This window comes from Monopterus albus, unplaced genomic scaffold (genome assembly GCF_001952655.1).
Source record: "Monopterus albus unplaced genomic scaffold, M_albus_1.0 scaffold31.1, whole genome shotgun sequence".
Classification (NCBI taxonomy): Eukaryota; Metazoa; Chordata; class Actinopteri; order Synbranchiformes; family Synbranchidae; genus Monopterus; species Monopterus albus.
In genome coordinates this window covers 560,882-579,588 of record NW_018127911.1, presented here as the reverse complement: position 1 = coordinate 579,588, position 18,707 = coordinate 560,882, and the positions used below count along the sequence as shown (strand labels likewise).

Sequence of the window (18,707 nt, the reverse complement as noted above, 5' to 3'; positions counted from 1 at the left end):
AGGCAACCCTTAAACGCCCCCCCCCCCACCCATCACAAGCATAGTTACTCGGACACTGCCTCACCCTGTCGGATATTTACTCTCCCTGTGACATAGCATTTGTCATTTAGGTTGGAAAGTGCTATGTGGTGTTTTACTGAAAAGACGACACTGGAAGAAATATAGAAAGCTGACTAGCATTCTTCTCTCTGAGAGACATTTGCTGCCTTTGGTGGATGTAGCTTCAACAGTTAGCTGAAAAAGCGAATGCACTGACGGCTATTAGAGTGCAACGATCCTCCCTCTTATCTCCCACCACAAGATCTACAAAGAGCTTGAGAGAGATTATGAATTCATTACCTTGATACACAAGTGAGCACTGCGATAGGCAGGAGTTTAAGCACAGAGATGGGAGATCAGAGGGTGTACTGGGAGTGGCGGGGATGTGAATGCAACGAATTACATGTTGCTGAAAGAGAATACATCTGTCAGCCCTGTGCATTAATTACAGTATTTAGCGCTTCAGATGGCATGTTACATGTAATGCATTTCCCTGCGAAACATGCATTATGTGTTTCACTGGAGAGCACAGAAGGACATGGGGGCTGTTGCAAGGATAAATAAACTCTTACCTTCTAACAGCAAGTCTGTCTTCAAATTTGAATTCACAGCAAATAAAACTATTATCTTAAAAACCACTGAACCACTAAAATATTCAGAGCTGAAGCCCCAAATGGTCAGACCTAATGATGCTACTGCACTTATGTATGTGGGATTTGGATTCTGTTTCCACAATCACTTTTGTATACATGTGCTTTGTCCCAGGGTCCACTGCAATCTTGACATGATTGTGTCACAAAATCCGATAAATGCCTAAATTATAAAGTGTTATTTGTTTGCACAGTGATTGTACAATGCATTGCAGTCAGTATAACCATGTCGGAGGCTTCTTCTGTTACCTAACACTCACTTACTCCTGCCTCTCTTTCTATTTCAACTCTTGTGCTTTTCTTTTAACCAGCTCACTCTGGCTAGGGCTTTCTCTCTGAGAACGTTTTCCCTCTAGCGCCGCTGAACTCAGCTGACATTTGGATGCAGGTGAAAGAGGGCAGCTAAATAAACCAAAGAATTTCAGAGTGAGAGATAAGAAAAAGAGAAACAAAGACAGAGAGAGTAAGTGTTTTGTTTTACTGTGTTTAACTCTGTGTCCTGTGAATCCCCTCTCCAACTTGCACAGTAGATTTCAATTTCCAAGTCAGCATTACTGAACTGAACAGACAGTTTAACTGTGAGTGTTGTAAACAAGGGAAAGTTTCATATGTTCTTCACTGGTGTGTATCACTGTGGGATTAGACCAATACTGACTTTTATTGCACACAGTACATCAAATAGTCATGTCAATACTTTATGTTGATGTTCCTACTTGGCTACAGCCACTATATGCCGAGGAAGAATTGGCAAAGTCTGCAAACACATTTGATGCAAAAAAATGATTGTTCCTAAATTTTTCAAACATTGACTGGGTGAAAGGAGTAGAGTTTCCTTAAATGTGGGAAATAATTTAAAATAAACTGTGTAATTGATTAATATCTGTTGAGTTTTTCCCATCCTGGGAAACTACTGGCATAAACAGAATTCATATCCTTTTTAAATTAAAATTGACCAAAACATAAGCACTGGCAAAATGATCAGCAGTTAGCATAACAGTAAAAGTTATGCTTATGGCTTTATGCTTATTATGCTCAGTGTTACTTTGGCTTATGTATGTATGTAATGGTATAGCACCATGCAGAGTTAGAAACATCTTTAACTGTCTGAAGGTCTTACTGAAACTACTGTGTATACAATTTAAGGTTTGTTCACGGGTGTTTTCATGAATATATCATTACTCTGTGTACGTGTGTATGTGTAGTGGCCCATGAATGTGTCTTTTGTACATGCATGTGCCTTTGAGTGATTTTTACTGTGCTGTGTGTGCATGTGTTTTCCACTGTATGCCCACACACAGTAGCCTCTCAATGTGTGTCACTGTACAGTCTCCACATACATGTGTGCATTTGAGTGCCTTTAATGCTCGCAATTCACTGTGCACATGGTGCTGTGTACAGATACAAGTGCAGTTTCAGTAAACGTTTACGTGCATGTCTTCACCGTGAGGTGGAGTTGGGGGGCGGGGTGCCAGAGGTGGTTTTCTACCAACTTCTCCGTTGGCTTTCTGGCACACTAATAGCTCAGTAGGTTGGCTCTCAGTGGCTCTCTCTCCCTTATTTGGTAGTGGCGGGTGGGGGATGGTGACAGCAGGGTGGCGGACAGGGGAACAGTAGTGTTTTGTTTACATGCAGGGTCAGGAGGGGAGAGCGCCAGAGTGCCATGGAGCAAACACAGATCACTTAAAAGACAGTAAAAGAGTAAGTGAGTCATGGCTTCACAGCTGTCAACTGGATGGATCGGGGCACATTCTCTGTGAAAAAGACTGAAGGGGTGCGTGTGTGTGTGTGTGTGTGTGGTCTTCTTTTTCTATACTTGTGGGGATCAAAAACCTGGGGCAAATTATCTTTTTGGGGATTTGCCTCCTTTGTGAGGACCAGATGCTGGTCCCCACAAAATAAATAGTTGAAATTTACAAAAATGACATGGTTTAAGGTTAGAGTAAGGTTTGGGATCAGTTAAGGATGGGGTAGGGGTTAGCAATTATGGCTAAGGAAGGATAAGTCTTCAGAAAGTCTATATAAAGACCTGGTAAATGACAACAGCAAGAATGTGTGTGTGTGTGTGTGTGTGTGTGTGTGTGTGTGTGAGAGAGAGAGAGAGAGGGGGATAAGAGCGACAGAGAGAGAAGGATGGATAACACTACATATGTACTTGGTGAAGCCCGAGGGGGAAATAAAATTCTACAGGTAATTTCCACATACATGCACACACTGTTCTCTTGTGTCCCTCTCTTGCTCTCAGGCCATGGACAGTTGAAAAGAGTCAGTAGAAAGGAAATTAAAGGCAGCCATCCTTATAGTTTCACTCTTGTCTGCTTGACTGCCTGGCTGCTAGCCGGCCTGTGTTCCCTGGGTAATGTTTATGCTGTGCCCTGCCCAGGACAGAAAAGATTCACCCACACAGCACTGTGCTCTCAACCAGAACCTAAATAGGTCTGGCAAGCCTGAGCCACAGAACCCATTCACTCTCACTCCTCTGGATTAGGCCCTATGGCCTGGGGCAACACAGCAGTGACTGCATTAATAGACTCAAAATACCATCTCTTCACTCTACCCTATATATAGCCAAGTCTTTTATATTAGGACATATCAGCAGGTTGTTTATTTTCAACCATTAGCTTCCTTAAAGCTTGACAGGATAGGTTTGCAAATCACTGCATGAACTTAAATACTGAAGTTTTGAGTGTCTGTGGGGTCAGCCAAAGACCTCCTGGTGGTACAGTATTAAGTGCTGTGCAAAGATGACTTAAAACTCACTGTTGCAAGTTGCCAGAATTGATGGTTGAACTGCAATGAAGAAGAGCTGAAAGAACTTAAGCTTGGATGTTTTCCAAGTTACAAAGAATCTAAAAGTCTTGTCATTATTATAAAAAGCACAGAGAAAAGGGGGCCTTTAAAATGCACCACACTCCATAGCTTTCTACCATCTTTGTGAGTAAGGTGTAACAAGCAAATCGTTTTTCATTTCCAAATACCATGAAATTTCATGCACGGACATAATCAGATTCATTACCTCCAGAATTGAGGTTGGTTTACTTTTCTTAAATGCCACTACAAATAAGTGCAGCATATATAATTCACTAATCCAAATTCATTACTGTGCTTTTGTCTCTCTTTCTGACGTATTTTACGGCTGTTGCTAGTACAGCAAGTGTGCAGTGAAAGCACCGCTGGGGGTGGTGGCAGTTTGCAGGGCACATTATCCTGCTTGTCAGACACCCAGTGCCATGCTACCAATAACACTGCTCTGTGAAAACACAGCGCCTCTTGATGCCAGCTATAAAGATTAGCAAAGTATTGTTTAATTGTGCTGCTAACATCCTAGGAGCCACTTAAGAGATACTGCTCTCTTTTCCTTAGAAACTCTTTAAAGCTCAGCCAATGGTTTGTGCTTCCTGTTCATTTAGATGCAAAGACCGTGGGGATTTGGTCAAGTCAGGTACACTCAGAGAAAACCACCCCTCTTTTCCTGCAGAAGAAGCCACCTGAATCAACAACACAACAAAGGCACTGAACCCACAAACTGATATCTAAATGTAAAATTTAAACACAAAATGCAGGCCAACACTAAACAAATGCTAATGGAATGATGAATAAAGATTTTTTAAAATGCCCTATCCTTAGAACCAAACATTCTTCTTAGTAGTTGGTATAAACAACATCAAACATTTTAGTCAATGACATTTTGTCCAAACAGATACTTTTCTGCATTTGGGGTGGGTATCTGATTTTATAGCAAAAGAAAACTTGCAAATCATACCTGTTGACAATGTGCAATCTAACACAAATGACCTTGTAAGGTATCCTGACTTGAGGCTTAATGGTAGGATATGATCCATAAAACACCTTTTGACTCTTTACCTGACTCCAAAGGAGAACTGCACAAGAATTCCTATATGCCTAGACTGTTTATGTAGAAATGGCAAATAAAAATCTTGAATCCTTGAAACCTTAAGCAGCTAAACCAAATTACTAACCTGCTTTCTAGGATATTAGTCAGGAGCAAATCATATTTTTCAGAGACATACTCCTTCTGCATTAGGGCATATGGTATTGTTTTTGGTGATAACGCACATCCAGGCCATCACCTGGTTGTATTATTACACTGTGAGAAACATCACTGCCATATCAAGGCTTGCATCATGCATTTTATCTCCAGGCAATTCCCATCAACATGTACAGTATGCAAGAATGTAAGATATGTTATTTTAATGTGCAGTGTCGGTGTAAAGTGAGACCTGGTATGACTTTTTGTGAAATTTCTTTATGTGCACCACTTAAACATTTGATATTACAAAGAATATATTTTTATAGGCTTTTTTTTATTTGAACTTGTTTATATTGTTGGTTGGGTGCTAAACTGTCCAGGTACAAAGCCAGAGCACAAGCATTTTATTGCATAGAAAGACATATAGTATCTGTTGTTTTTAATTCTGGACTCAGTTAAGCTAATAATTGATTTAGATGTGTTTCAAACAAAAATGATTGGCATTGTGACCTGGGTTTTGTGCTAGCTGATATCTACAAGACAAATAGATCCATATTTTAGTAATTGCTCAGGATACCATCCTTTAAAACACCACTAAATATTCTCTAAAATTCCTTTGCTGAAGTGTAAATGATGCACAGCCAGGCAGCAAAACTCATCAGCAGATCTAATGTGGACCGCCTTCCCTCTGTGCAGTCTTGGTTTCCAGCTTGTTGAGCCCTTGGTGCCGAGAAGCAGCCGGCACTCTGCACACACAGAAGGGATGTGTCGTCCTGCATCTGCTCTGACACTCATGTGCTCGCACTCATCTGCAGTGTCTGCATGTCTACCGCTGTGCCAGCAGCACTAATAATCAAGTGATGATATGGAAATGAGGATGGGGCTGCAGTGTATGCTATAGCAGTTGTGGTAACTACTATAGTGATGAGGACATTTCACAGCTCAGAAATGGTAGAACCAAGAAAAGTACTAAAAAAAGAAAGTGTTTTGTTTCTTTTTAATCATCTAAACACTATTGTATCTTATAAAATATTACCAATTTGTAAGAAAGTCTTGTAAAACTGCTAATATTTGAGAGTTATATAATGAAACCAGCAATTACTTTGTGAACGTTTTTGTGTGTTTCTCTACTGCATCTTTTGCTGGCGATAGGAAGCTATAATGATGTTTTTCAGAGTTTATTTTTGCCTTCTCTGGCCCACTTACTGTGTGTTTTTGCTAAATGTACTGTCAGAAAAAAAAGTATTCTGGTAAAAAAGGATTAGAATACAATTAGAATTATAAGCAGGAGTTGATTTAAATTAAGGAAGACCTAGGATGTTACTTTGCAGCATTTTTAATCTCAAGGACATCAAATGCTGCCTGCACTGCAAAAATAATTAGAGAAAGAGTATGTGCATAAACCTTTTAAAATGAATTTTGCACTAAGAGGTACGCACCAGAGTGGAGTGGTGATTATGACTGAACTTTGAAAGTCACTCGACTCAGTACGTTACATGTCTAAACTAATGTGCTACTGCTTCCAGATCTGAAAGCCACCAAGGTGTTTGGTTGAATGGAAAAATAAAAAGTTGCATTACTCCTATGCTGTGACAGGTAGATGCCACTGTAGCTCTCAACTTTACCTGTCAGGATACGTGGACAGATGGGTTTAGCACCGGGAACATATGACTGCATGGAGGAAGATCAATTAATCAAATACGACTTATCAGCTTCTCAGTTAGGATGATCTGTTATGGCCTAACTTTGTGAATTACCTCCCGCCCCCATGGGTATTTTAATATAAAAACAGCAGATTTCAATCAGAATTATTCTAAATACAAATACAGATGCATACAGTTATTTTAGACAACTATGAAGTGCTGTCAGTAGTGGTGTGAAGACATCCTTTTCACACTGTTACCATCACAGATGTGTAATGAAAAGAAGAAAGAGGTGGCATAAAAATGAAAAAGAAATTTAGGCGGAACATATAGACTGAAAATGAGAGAATTCATGAATTGAAGCATCAAAGTAAAATTTCTTATAATGCAGGGTATGAGACTCCTTCTTGAGGAAAAAGAATGACTCTTCTAAAATGGCAGTGCACTGTCCATAAACTTACCGCTTGGTTGTTTTCAAAACCTCCTTAGCTTCATATCTTCAGCTGCTGCAGTGGCTTCTTCTTCTTGTTGCTACTCACTCGCTTGTACCTTTAAAGTAGTCAGAAAAAGGGGGAGAGGGAAAAAAGGAGGGAAAATGAAAGAGAAACATTAATGAAAGGGACTACTAAATGAACTGCCTCCTCAAGTGGTAGGTGGGGGAATTCGACAAACGCTGAGATGAGTTTCTTGCTCTCGCTCTTGCTCCTCCTTGCCCTTTGTGACCACAGGATGACAGTTCTCAGGAAAAGAGGAGGCTTGCCGCTGATTGCCTGAGAGTGGTGAAGTGTGAATCTGCATGAAATCCCTCCTGGATTTTTTTGATCATTTTCTCCTTCACATCTCTAATGAGCCCGGCCTGAATCTGTATGTGTGTGGACATGAGTTTGGTGCATGCATGTTTGGATGTCCACCTATGTGGTGTATGGACAGATCTACTGTTGAAGGCTTCTGTAGGGTTATTTGTGTGTGTGTGTGTGTACACTAATAATGTGCAACTGTGTTTGTGTATGTGTGTTTGTACTTATTCTCCAATTTTAACTGCTTAAGTGTGAATACTCTAAACAGATTTTTGTGTGTTTGTGTTTTGTGAGTTTATATACACCCAGCGGCCATGTATACCACTCGATATTAATTCAGTACCATCAGCCTGATCTGCTGCTGTGTTTGGCCATGAGTCCACCCTAAGGAGCATCCACTGAGCAGCTGAAGAAGTGTATCTCTAGTGAGGGGTCAGAGGAGCTCATGATCAGTCTGTGCCCAAAGCCTCAGTCAAAAACAACATCAATACCATTGCTAGAATGCACAAAGGAGCATAATCGTTATGCAAAGAGAGACTCCTATAGGAGAGTTTTCCCAATTGCACAATATAGGTTGTTGATGTTGTAGTGCTGTCAAAATAACAGCTTTACTTTTTACCAAGATCAAATTACTTTGCAGACAGAGTGCAGGTAACAAGAACATGTATAAGTGCAAGCGCAATGTCCACAGCATGATAATATCTACAGGTCTCACCATCTATTGTTTTGCTAACTGCTGCTACTGTCAAATGCTCTGTTTCCTAAAGCAAATCTGGACTTACATAACATCTGGGTATGACACTAAAATGGAGCTTCCACCTGGAGGTTAAAAGGGAAGTGTGGCAGTTGACAGGACAACAAATTTCTCTGTCTTAAGCCTGATGTTACTGACTTCTCTCCTCCTCCTCCTCCATTTTGGCTCATAAACTGGGCATTGCTTGTATATGGTCTTCCAGCATCCCCTATGGGGGTTATTACCTCAACAGCAAACGGGGCAACATGATCATTTATTCTGTCGGGCCACTCGGGGTCAGTGTCAACTAACAGGCTGGCTGCAGATAGATGTCCACTACCCCAACTGCGGCACACAGGATAGTGAAGAGTGGATGTATGTTTGTGTAACAAAATGGGTTTATTAATGTGGTACACAGTGTATGTATGGTTAAAAAATCACTAAAACTGTCTATGAAGGTATGTGTGGGAGCATACAAGAGAAGATGTAAAACATTTAACATGATTAGCGTGAAAAATTTTATCTAGAAGTAAATGTTTGAGTGGCTCTTTATACACATGGGCATGCACGTGTGAGTCAGATAGAGAGGAGAAAAAGCAGTGCAGATTCTGCAGTACACCCTCCTCCCACGAGCTCTGCTGGCAAGACGAGCATGGGGGAATTTGTTTAATGTATAGCATTTATTCACTGCACACATGCTGTTGAACTACCGCTTCCTCCACAGCATGAGACACTCCTTTGGCTGGGCTAGTCGCCATTAATCAACAGGAATGAAGGGTTCACCGAACAGCACTGAAGCTAAAATTCATCGTAAATCAACATCTAAGATAGTGGAACTCTCACCTGGCACCCTCACAATAGCGTGCAGTTGGGAATGCAGCTCTCAAGCTCTTTAAGGATTTTTTTTTTTGCTGCTGAATGTTGGCTAAGTTATGCTTCATCCACTCAGGTGGAAAGTAGCTCTGGTTTGTTTTCTCATGACGCTGCAACATATTGGCATTGAGCTTAGTCACCGTGCTGAGGCAGATGGCCGAGCATCATGGTGCATGATAAAATGGGAAATAAAAAAAACATGCATCCTCAGAAATGAGTCTTTGTATTTTCTCTCTGGCAATGAGACCATGTAGTGTAGGGTACAGTCACAGTAGAAGTACAGGGAACCGAAGCACACTGAGCATATAGATAAGGAAAATTGAGAGCACACGTGTAATAAATTATAGGACTCACCTATTCTGTGCAAAAGTCAACAGGTCTGCACCTTGGAAAGAAAACTACACAGTTCTAATTGAGATGATGAAATGTCTACACAGTTTCTACCTTGATGTGGCAAAAGTAAAGCAAATTTTTTTTTTTATTCAGAAAACAGTGGTCTGGTGTGTTCCTGTCTCACCCTTAGCCTAACCTCATTCACCCACCATCTCACTTTCCTAACTTCTGGAGGTATAAAATGATCAGTATGTCCTAAACCAATTAAGAACCAGATCTTCATCACAGATTTAAGAAAAAGAGAAAAGAAAAGGGGAAAAAATGAGTATGAAAAGGAAGCACGAAGAATGTGTGTGCAGAGAAAACACTGATTTAATCAATAGGATAGGATATGTCAAAGGAGAAAAACAAGAGGAGAAATGGGAAGAAGGGGAGGATGAGTGCAGAGTAAGAAGAGCAGACAGTATCAGGACGAGCAGGCAAGAGAAGAGAGGAGGAGAGAAGGAGGCATCAAAAAAGAGAGCGAGAGGAAAGCGGTGACAAAATGACTCTACAAGTCCACATGCTCTGAGAAAATGAGTGATAACACGAAAGTAAAAAATGAATAGGTACTATAAGTCCTTGGTTGGCAACAAAAGACTTTCAGGTATTGAATCAGGAACGGAATTTCTGTGAAATATTTATGTCAATTCTTACTTCCTGAAAACTCACAATTTGTCAAACCCCTAGGAAGAAGTGATAATATTACAAACTTGAATTGCGTTGCCATCGCCATGAACCGTTTACTTTTGAAGAGTTTCACAGTTCCATGTCAATATCATGCGGTCACACCGTGTTTTGCTCAAATGCACAACAAGTTCCTGATATTGAATACAAGTTCGTTCCCATGCCAAAAAAATGTGCTGCAATCAATCCGCTTGTTGCACAATATGAGCCAAGTCTTAATTAACTAAATGTTATTCAAAGAAACAAAATGTATTTGTTGAAAAGCACACATCGATTATATTAAATACTACATGAGATAAAATTAACTTCAGTTTTGCACACATCATGACAAACAACAGGCAGATTCTTCTAAGCATTCCTTTCTATCAGGAATGTAAGATTTCGGACATTAATGGTGCAAAGAGATGGATTTGGAATTCACTGAATTCAACCTTGTTACATACATGTATACTGTAGAATGCAATGGGTTTCTTCTATTGCTTTTACTATGTGTGTCTCAAAAAAGGGCGCCTAAGTGTCCCCATGAAAAAGAAATGTAACTCAAATGTTATAGGCAGCATTCTATTAGTAGCTGTCAACAGCTGCGTGTGCTCTCTCTAATATCGTACCTTTAACACCTAAACACTCACTGTAATCTGCTCTAATTAAGAGCATTCACATTCATTTATACTGGAAGGAGTTGCCTTCAATAGTACTTTTGTCCAGAAACCACATTAATCCTGGCATTTGCTAAGACTTTACCTCTGTGCTCTGTCAGAAGATGTCTACACAGTCAAACACTACAAATCTCAGATGAAACACTCCAGCAATAAGCCACTCTGGCTGAAGTTTCATTAATAGGATCTGTTTTGTGCAGATAAATACACCAGCATCCATTATACTAACATGCACTCAGTAAAACACCAGTCAAAATTACTACTACTGCCTGATGTACACCTGCATACGAACTACTGGACTACTGTTGTAACTCTTTACTATTAGTAAAGTCCCAGTAATTCCTTAAAAAGCCTCCAGTTAATCCAGAATGCTGCAGCCAGATTACTGACAGGAACTAGCAACAGAGATCATATTTCTCCCATATTAACTTCTCTCCACTAGCTCCTTGTAAAATCCAGAATAGACTTTAAAATCCTTCTCCTAACATACAAAGCCCTTAATGACATGGCTCCATCTTTTCCTAAAGACCTCATAGAGCCTTATCATTCCAACAGAGCACTTCGCTTTCAGAGTGCAGGTTCCTAGAGTCCACAGAAGTAGAATGGGAGGCAGAGCCTTTAGCTGTCAAGCTACTTCTCTGTGGAACCAGGCCCCAGTCTCAGTTTGGGAGGCAGAAACCCTCTCTACCTTTAAGATTAGACTTAAGATGTTCCTTTTTGATAAAGCTTATAGTTAAGGCTGGATCAGGTGACCCTGAGGTCCTCTCCTCCCCTCTCTGTGCATTTATATTTCACCATTACGAGTCACTGTGTGTCTCCTCTCTCCCGTAGCGTGTCCTCCATCTCTCTCCCTGTCCCTTTCTGCATATAGCCCTGGCTCGGGAGCTTTATGTTTCTGATGACCAGTAACCGGCCACATCAACCTGCCCAGTGTTTCATCTCTCTCCCTGTCCCTTTCTGCATATAGCCCTGGCTCGGGAGCTTTATGTTTCTGATGACACTTCTCTGTGGAACCAGGCCCCAGTCTCAGTTTGGGAGGCAGAAACCCTCTCTACCTTTAAGATTAGACTTAAGATGTTCCTTTTTGATAAAGCTTATGGTTAAGGCTGGATCAGGTGACCCTGAGGTCCTCTCCTCCCCTCTCTGTGCATTTATATTTCACCATTACGAGTCACTGTGTGTCTCCTCTCTCCCGTAGCGTGTCCTCCATCTCTCTCCCTGTCCCTTTCTGCATATAGCCCTGGCTCGGGAGCTTTATGTTTCTGATGACCAGTAACCGGCCACATCAACCTGCCCAGTGTTTGATTATTTGTTGTGTCTTGTTGCTTCTTTTTTCTTTTCTCTCTCCTCTATCCACTCACCCCAACCGGTCGAGGCGGAAGGCCGCCCACCAAGAGCTGAGATATGTTAGAGGTTTCTTCCATTAAAGGGAGTTTTTCCTTCCTCTCCTCCCCTCTCTGTGCATTTATATTTCACCATTACGAGTCACTGTGTGTCTCCTCTCTCCCGTAGCGTGTCCTCCATCTCTCTCCCTGTCCCTTTCTGCATATAGCCCTGGCTCGGGAGCTTTATGTTTCTGATGACCAGTAACCGGCCACATCAACCTGCCCAGTGTTTGATTATTTGTTGTGTCTTGTTGCTTCTTTTTTCTTTTCTCTCTCCTCTATCCACTCACCCCAACCGGTTGAGGCGGAAGGCCGCCCACCAAGAGCTGAGATATGTTAGAGGTTTCTTCCATTAAAGGGAGTTTTTCCTCCCCACTGTTGTCAAGTGTTTGCTCAGGGGGGATTTTCTGGGTTTTCTCAATAATAATAATAATAATAATAATAATGTCTAGACCTTACTATGTAAAGTGTCCTGAGATTACTTTTGTTGTGATTTGGTCCTATACAGAAAAAACTGAATTGAACTGAATTCAGCGTTGGTTCTTAGTGATTACTTAAGATGCAAGTGAAGGTATGGTTGTAATTAAAAAAAAAAAAAATTCATTTGTGGATCTGAAATGTCTGTGTGAGCTTGTTCAGTGGGGAGTGTGTGTCTATCAGCATGCTGTGAGCAGTGACCAATCTTCAATTAGCTCACCTGCCACCTCTACACATGCCAGCATTCAAGCGTTCAGTATCAGCTCATCTGACAGCACACAGGTCGATATTAATATTAACGCCTCCATAAAAAATGTTACTGTAGGCACTCGTGTTAATATGTTAATGGTCATGATATGAAAGGGATGATAGGGTGTGTGTAGGGGTTCTGGGGGGGCTACAATAGGGACATCAGTGACACTAGGTTGGAAAGGCTCCGAGGTGATCACAGCTGTGTTCCCAAGCCTAAGTGAGCTTGGGGGGTGGGGAGGTTGTGACTGTGTATTATGTGCGTGCATGTGGATTGGTGGGGGCTTATAATCCTGAGGCTTTGGGTCTGGACACCGTGGATTAATTATTATAAATCATCTCCCAGTCCACATGTTCATGGCTGCTACTCAAACTGTTCGACTATTTGATTCTCATCACGTGCAGTACATTGCAGAGAATGCACTGTGCATGTGTTTGTGACATGAGGGGTTCAGGGTTTTATAGAAGAATGCCTTTGCTCTTGTGTGACAGTGCCCCATATTTCATTCTGACAGCAAACATCACTGCAACGTCTTTATGCAGTCCCTGCAAATCTCTAGATTAGCCACTGGCTGGAAAGAGATGGATGTCATCAAACTGAGACGACGAGGTGTTTAAAACATCAGCTTGTTAACCTGACCTTGTGGCCAAAACAAGGGCATCAGTCTGTCATTTAGAGAGGCCAAAGTTTCAGTGCCTGTATGAAACCTGATAGAGAATGCCGTTCTATCACACCACAAGGGTTTGGTGCAGTATGAAGTTTTTGCTATTTAACTTATCCAGGGGTGAAATGTGCTCAGAACGCATGTTTTCCTTTGGCACTGGCCTGCTGCATAGCCACATAGTAACACAGATTTCTTCCATTTAACTTCTCGATACACATGTTCTCCTGCCTGCTGGCCCTCGAAGAGATGGCTGTCATCAAACTAAGATGACAGGGTTCACTAGCTCACATGAGGAGTTTAAGGAAAGCTAATCGCAGCTGCTAAGGCAGGGAAAAGTTTTACTCATTCACATGCTCCACTACACAGCTGTGACAGAATTTCCAGCGTGCAAATTCCAACTGGTGGTGTTATGGTAATAGCTTACAAGCTTCCCTGAACTCTCTCCTAACCGTGGCATAATTTGTGTCCCGAGCAGTAGCGCTCTCAAACTTTCATGCCAAAAAGCATCCAAAAACACAGTGCAGTGCAATCATTAAATAATCATAACATTTTAATTCCCATCGCACATCTATATACTTCCTTTACACAATTTTGAGAAATAAAAAAAAGAGTAACATATTCCCTCGCAAAATAACTGAGTGAATAAATCACTGTATCAGCTCATCTGTGAGTCATGCAATGTATTAAAACATTTAACAACCATTGTGGAGAATTCTGGGGAAGATTTCCAAACTGACCTTGGCTTGTGTCATGATGTCATTTCCCATCACTATACACACATGCATGCACACACACAACCCCCACCAGCCCCGTCCCAGGGGTTGTGCAAAGCCCGGATCATCCCTGCTAATCCACACTCATTAAGAATGAACTGCACGATAGCGTGCCGCCAATAACGACCGGCCAACCCCCTTACCCTCACTTTTACATGTACACACTCACCCAACCACTGTCAATAAGTAGCAGCTTTGATGGTGATTTTAATAAATTGATGAATTGTTTGCCGCTGCTACCTGAGTAAACAGAACACCTGCCACAACTGGGATAATCAGGCCCAATTTAATTAAGAGCGACAAAGCTTTTATTACATGTCAGTTGATATGTGTTTGACCAAGGGAAGCCAAACACTATTTGCCTCTCACATCAGACAAGTGTTTTCAAATGGAAGGGTAATTCAAGATGAAACAATTTCTGGGATGACAGAGCTGGCAAATCACTTTACTCTAGTAAATTATAAAAATATTCATAGTTTTATCAATACTGATTATTATTTTCTTATTTTTATGCTATTTATTTCATTATTTATTATTAAGACACTTCCATTGTTATTCGGGATGATGGAGAAATTGTTTCTGTATTCAACAGTTTTGCAACAGGAGTGTAACATAAATAGAATATTCATCCTCAGCGCTCCTCCACATCGCTGAGAAGGTCACTGCCGAGTGGAGGCTACCTACAAGCCCCTTCGGCTGAACAAAAAAAGCCACACAGATACTTCCTTTCCAGCTCTCTGCTTCCAAAATAACTCTCCCTCTGTGGCTTCTTAAATAAATTACAGACATGCTATCGTCCCAAGATATGTTCTCTGTTCCACAGCACAAATTAAAAATTTAAACCCATTTAGGTTGGTGCCCGGTGTAACTCGAAGCAGTGTGGTTGCAAAGGGTGATATCCAACCAGAGTTGTGTCACAGCCATACTTAGTAGTGATGCTTGTTGCTGGGGCCCCACATCCAGGAGAGGAAGCAAGGTGGCCTTGATGTAGATAGAATGCCATGCAACTAAAAAGGTCGCAGGCTTGATGTCACTGCACAATGTTTCTACCTACCTAGCTATGTGCAAAGCGTCAAGACATCAAATTCTGACTTCCTCATTCTGTCTGAATCCTTCCATGAGACACTATGAGCCAAACACCTAAAATATATAATGTGCAACTACAGACTCTACTTTAAGGATGACTGAATTATATGCCAGTTTTATTTTCAACAAACATGCCTGCTCATCAAAGTTACACAAATACATACTAATAAAGTTCAAAAAGTCAATTTAGTGGTGAAAATGACAGACATCATTGAGATGTTGACTCAGGGTGCTTAACAGGACTTCTACTAAGATAAGATGAGATTTTTTTTAATGAATCTTAAAGAATACCGTTTTTCCAATGGTTTAGATATGATATACTTTACGTTGACTTCAGCAATATTCCTTAAACTGAAAACACAAAATAGAGGAAATACGTCAATAATCAGCAATTTGAATCACTTAAATCATTTAATAAACTAAACAAATTAATTTGTCTCTCAATACAAAGGCAGCATGCCAAGAGAAACAGGATTACCACTGATCTCTGATGCTTAATTATTAAAAATAAACAGACTATTAAATAGACCAGAGGACTGCCTGAGAGGCTTGCACATCAGCAAAGCACATCCTATTTATTTAGCATTTCAGAGATGGGCAAAGACCAAAAAGGCTAATTAGGTAGGAACTCTTTACAAAAACATTATCCACTAGAAAAGGAGACACCGTGTGAAGTAAATGTCCTCAGATCATTAAGCAGCAGAGCACTAAATAAATGGGTTTGTGTGTGTGTGTGTGTGTTGGTGAAGGGGGGAACCGTTTAATTGACCCAACCTCACTATGAACTCAGAGAAAGCATTTTGTCATTTGACCTTCATTAACATCTTCTATTCGTTGCTCCAACTCTGGTGATAAATCAGGAAATAGGTCTTATTATATCTTCCAGTGGCATGTTGTAAAAGTATTCTCCCCTACCTGACTTTCATTAGCTTTTGTCCTTTTAAACAATAAACAGAGCCTCGATCGAACACAAGTTTCAGTAGGTATTTGCCTTTGGGTGACTTTATTAACAGAAATTAAATCAAAAGGCAATTCAACAAATACCCACAAAGAAAAGACATTCCTGAAGTGGTGTACTTTAAACACTTTGACGTGTGGTGAGTGTGTGATGGAGAGCAACACCTTTAACCTTGAAGTAAAGATAATGATAAAAAGACCCAAAAAGAAGTTGAAGGAGGTGTGCGTGTGTGTGTGTGTGTGTGTTTGGGGGGGCACTCACTATACAGTTTGCTTTTAGAAAGGAGACATTCAAAAGGGGATGGCTTGCCTCCACTGAAGCATTGCTGGATTAAGCTAATCAAAGGATTAATCAGACTTAAAACACTGGAGGCTGTGCCGGTGGCCTATTTATCCAATTGTGCCAGGCAGCAGAATTAGGATAGAGTGCAAGGAAATGGCGTTCCCACAACCTCTGTCTCTCTAGAGCTCTCTGCTTGTCAAAAGACCTCAGAGGCAGAGGGGAGTTAGAAACTCCCAGTTTACTCTAATGGCCTTTTTTGGAACTTGGTCCCTCATGCAAACATCTCCTTATCATTCAGACAAGAGTTGATTTGATTTGACTTCTACTGGTGGTGTATCATGCAGTGCAAGGGAATATGCCTGAGGAGAATAATCAGATTCATCTCGAAAAAACTGATGACACAAACGTTCTGAAGTCAGCAAGAACCCTGAAGAATTTGTCGAGATTTACAGCAGTTTTTTTAAGTGAACATGTTCACCTGTGAAGTAAGATTTAATTTATTAGTTTGTAGTTAGATAACTACTCATAAACAAATCAAATCAGCCATATATAATAAAAATAACAGTACTAGTGTGTATAATGAGAATTTACATTTCACTCTTATATCTTAAATGTTTGACCCAATCTAACACCAGTAAATTATCCCAATTTACAGCTTCAAACTAATCGAGGACCAGGTTCAGCCAAGCGAATACCTGCCCACAATTCTAAATCTTAAATGGCACCACTCAGCTCTGATCTCTGCCTCTTCAACACAGCAGGCACTACAGTATCAGCCACTATTTAAGTGCAATCCTTCTTTCTTGCAGTGATTTAAAGACTCAGTGAGTCATTTGCCCTTGGAACTGGAGGAAATTAGCTCTTCCTGGGACATGTTTTCCTGACCTTGTAATAAAGGATCAAATCTCTGAGAGGGCCAAAAGCTTTATACTGTATATTTTAAACCTCAGACCATATGCTCATAAACAGGCCTTAAAAATTTGGCAGACAGAAAAAAAGGTATTTGTAGTTAATATGTGTTGATAGATAAATAAATAAAACTTAGCGAGTACTTATGTGCCCCATCCATCTGCCTTAAATTATACTGCAACTATTCTTACCACATACACTCAACAAAGAAAATATAAATAGGACTGTGGCACATTCTCATGTGAAAAAACAAAATGAGAAAAACCTTCAGTGTAAACAGGGAGAGCATCATTGATTCCAGCTTTCTGGTGGCCAGGTCATTGATTACAGGATACTGCCGTGATACTTGGCACACCTTTCTGACTCCAACCACAACATTGAATCTGAAAACAAGAGCGACCATTTTCCTCCTTTCTTCTGTCACTTGACTAAAAGCTGCAGAAATCACTGTCTATCTATAATTGTGTGAAAATGTCATTCCACAGCAGACACTTTTCTCCAACAGTTATGGATGGTAGGAAAGGTTGAAAATGCAGATGGGGCCAGCGAGGAGATATACACATTCCCTGGGGTACTCAGGCACATCCAAATTGGAGAGCCATCAAGGAGACCAGGAATAAGAAGGATAAAAGTGAATTCAAACAAAATATCCACTTTTGATCTTTTGTACTCCTTGGAGATTTATTGATTAAATCCAACTGGTGATCACTGCATCTTCCCCCCAAAATCCCTTACGTTACATGTGAGCAGGTAGCTTTGCACTGACAGTAACATGGATCGTTGGAATCCTCTTGCCAACCCACAACACATCACATGTGGCAGACACACTGACATCAATGCTGTCAAAACAAACAGGTACTGTACTCCAGGGGAATCCAGCACTACTGAGCTGATCACTCAGCGCCCCAGTCTGGGTCACTGGCCGGCTGATCATAGGTTAGCCCGGGCCAGGTAGAACAGCAAGTCCCTGTACATGAACATTCCCAGACATACAGTAACCTCAGGCCCAGTATTTTTCTCCACATCCTCTGGTCATAGTGCAAGCAGCAGGAGGTAAAATATATCCAAAACTGTGTGCAGTCGAAAATTCTGCTTTTAAAATGGCACCAGTGGATGTCATGCAAGCTCACATAAATGCACAACTGCCTGGAGATTATGACCATTCAAGGAAATCCATAAAATACTGTGCAAGACTTTACATAGTTGGGGAAAAAAAGTCCCGTCAACAAGAGTTTGTGAGATTATAAGATGAGTTGCTTCTGCATAGAAGTACAGCAACATAGGTACACTTCATTATTTGTGTTTTCAGTCACATTTAAGGTATTGCCCTTGATGATTGTTGTAACATTGTAGATAAGTCAGAAAACACAAAAAATCATGTGTTGTGAAGAGTATATGTAAGAGGAAGAGGAGAGTGAAAAGAGTAGGAACAGAACACAAATAGCCAGTGTTTCATCTTCATGTTTTCTGTGTGTTTATATATAT

General features: G+C 40.8%; 1 protein-coding gene across 18 annotated transcripts in view; it reads right to left on the bottom strand.

Annotated features, from left to right (window-relative positions):
• The window catches only part of ptprsa (protein tyrosine phosphatase receptor type Sa), a 218,987-nt gene that overhangs the window by 169,563 nt on the left and 30,717 nt on the right, over positions 1 to 18,707 (bottom strand). For all 18 annotated transcript variants that reach the window (XM_020596614.1, XM_020596622.1, XM_020596620.1 and 15 more), the window contains exon 2: positions 6,782 to 6,869. The gene's annotated coding sequence lies outside the window, so the exon portion shown is untranslated. The remainder of the gene's footprint in view (positions 1 to 6,781; positions 6,870 to 18,707) is intronic.